This window comes from Brassica napus, chromosome C3, assembly GCF_020379485.1.
Source record: "Brassica napus cultivar Da-Ae chromosome C3, Da-Ae, whole genome shotgun sequence".
Classification (NCBI taxonomy): Eukaryota; Viridiplantae; Streptophyta; class Magnoliopsida; order Brassicales; family Brassicaceae; genus Brassica; species Brassica napus.
Window position 1 is genome coordinate 65493890 of NC_063446.1, and position 3106 is coordinate 65496995.

Below are 3106 nucleotides of genomic sequence, written 5' to 3' on the forward strand. Positions count from 1 at the left end.
TTTTTTTTTTTTTTTTTTTTTTTTGGAACAAAACTGGTTTTTACTTCTTTCTACTCTTTCCTTCTCAAAAACCAAAATCCCTATTCTAATGGATTCTCCCTAAGAAAGTTACGTACAAAAACAAAAATGATTTTTTTTTTCTGTTTTTTTCTGTTAGCTAATTTTAGCTAAATAATGTACTATATAAGACAAAACTATTTCACTACAAACACACAAAGCAAATCAAAGCAAATCAAACGTAAACCTTAAATAATGCACCCAAGTGTCAAGTTTTAGGAAGCTTGCTGATCTTCTTCGTTTCAAATCTTCTTCTCTACGTCCAATCGAGAAGGTATTTTGCTCCCTGAAAATAAATTTTTGTAGTTATCTATTAATGAATATATATATATATAATATAATTATGGTTAATTTTGTTTTAAAAATTATGGATGTACATATTTTACTTATTGTTTTAAAGGTACGGTTTCTATCTATTTATATTATATCTACAATAAAGAATTAAAATTTTATTCTAAAATATAATTACAGCATAAATGCATGCATTGTTTTTATAATTATTATAATAACATGTAGGAATTTACCTCTGTAGCTATTAGTAGTTTATTTATAATATTAAGTTACATAAATTTAACTATTAATGGTGTATTTTGTTATAGGTATGGCACACCAAGGACAATCATCAAATGGCAAAGAGGTATTTATTTACTAAATAAATTATTTTAATTAACTGATTATATAGTTTAATTGACTAACTTATGTATGATATTACAATTAAAGGGAAAAATACTATGGAACGATAGCAAGGTCCATATATTTCTTGAAATATATGAAAATGAAATGGAAAAAATAAATTGGCGTACCGGTCTTTTGAAAAAAAAGAGTAAAACGAGAATTAGAAACGAATTTCAAGAAGCAACAGGTCAAAATCCAGAATGGCTTCCATTTAAAAATATATTCTATTCTATAAAAAATTGTATGACATTTATCGCCGATTGGGCCGTATGACTGGGGTTTCATTTCACGAGACCACAAAATCTATTCAAATGGATGATGAATGGTAGAATGATCGTATTCAGGTAATCTTTGAACATCATAACTCATCAAGTTTTTTTTTTAAAGAAATAAATTATTATTAATATTTTTTTTAATTTAGGAAATACCTGATGCTGCAAAGCTCCGTGCACACCCCCTCACTGATATCGACAGATTGGATAGACTTTTTCGAGGCAAACACATTTCAACCGATGATGGATACTATCCAGGTTCTGGAGTGGATCAGAATACCGAGTCTGAGACTGTTACCGAGAATGAACACGACACTGTGAATCTAGAAGATGATTCTGATGCGCCTTCAAGAAACCAAAACGAAACACCGTCTTCCTACAACCAGAGTTCCAAACGGGTGTACGAAAACACTTCGCGTAGTTCATCTTCAGCACGTAAACGAGGAACATCAAAGGTTTCGTATGACTTCGTGACAAATGAAGCCTATATGAAACGAACAGAACTTTATGAACGAGCCCAAGATAGCAAGCTTGAACGTGCAATTGCCTCATTACAAACACTACCAGGTCTTCAGTATGACTCTTCGTTATATTGGGGAGCAGTGAGAGTGCTTCAAAGTAATGAGACACATGCATGTGTTTATCTTACACTACCCGATGATGATGCTAGAATTAAATATCTCGAAAGAATGACAGGAATCGACCGAGAGGCTGAATAAGAAAATTAAAAAAAATAATGAATAATTTTTTTGTCGTATTTTATTTCATGTTTAATTTTGAATAACAATTTCTTGTTTTTTATTTTTTTTATTTATCAAATAATATTTATTTATTTTAATATATTACTTTTTGTTTTTTTTGGTTAGAAAGAAGCATTTTACCGAATGCTTGAAGATGATGAAGCAGAAGATGGAAGCATTCATTTTGGAGAATCCTTCGTCGATCCTTACTCTGTGAGTATAGAAAGGCAACACATGAACCTGGATCCAGAACGCGGTCAAAGATATGTAAATGAATTACTTCACGGCCACGACGTACAATGCTATAACATAATTTGAATGTATCCGCCGGTATACATTCAGTTATGTGAAAAGCTTAAGGATGATTATCAGTTGAAGGAGACTGATAATGTAAGCATCGAGGAAAGTGTTGCGATATTTCTTAACATATGTGCTCAAAATGCAACTCAGAGGTATCTTGGGAAGATATTTGGTCATTCACAGGAAACTATAAGTAGGAAATTCCATGAAGTGTTGAGTGCTCTCGAAAAAATGGCGGTTGATTTGCTTAAACCTGGTCCAAATGAGCTCACACAACCTCATCCTAAATTACAATCCAATAGAAATTATTGGCCTTACTTTAAAGGATTTATTGGTGCAATTGATGGAACACATGTTCCTGTCACTATCGCGGGAAAAGATTCAGAAAAATATTGGAACAGGAAAAGTGACACCAGTATAAATGTTTTAGCTATATGCAATATGGACATGTTGTTTACATATGCATATATAGGTATTCCGGGATCAGCTCATGATGCAAAAGTTTTAGCAGTAGCAATGGAGGGGCCTCATCAATTTCCAACTGCACCTTTTGGAAAGTATTATTTAGGAGATTCTGGTTATCCTCTTCGACCTGGATTTCTTACTCCGTATAGAGGGGAAAGATATCATCCTAGCCAATACGATGGAGCTAGTCCGCCCAGTAGTTATAAAGAAATGTTTAACAAACAACATTCTTCGCTGCGATCTGTTATTGAAAGGACTTTTGGTGTGTTGAAAGGAAAATGACGGGTTTTAAGAGAGAAGCCAAGATACAACATACATGTTCAAAGAAGAGTTGTTGCAGCTACAATGGCTCTACATAATTTTACCAGGCTATCAAATTTAGGAGATGTTGATTTTGATTCGGACTATCCAACTGGTAATGTACCAACTGAAAACTCTGATTCAGATGAAGACGAAGAACATAATAATACTCATGTGCACTATATGGAAGGCATTCGAGATCAAATTTCTGCATCTTTATGGGATTCAAGATAATTTTTATTTTATATTTAAATTTTTTTGTTTTAAAATATTTTAAAACAAAATTATGTATGCTTT

General features: G+C 32.3%; 1 long non-coding RNA gene across 1 annotated transcript; it reads left to right on the plus strand.

Moving 5' to 3' along the window:
* The first annotated feature begins 226 nt into the window (after positions 1 to 226).
* On the plus strand, positions 227 to 3106 carry LOC125583881. Its single transcript, XR_007320913.1, has 3 exons — positions 227 to 331; positions 657 to 1076; positions 1154 to 3106. It is a non-coding gene; the product is annotated as an uncharacterized LOC125583881 (long non-coding RNA).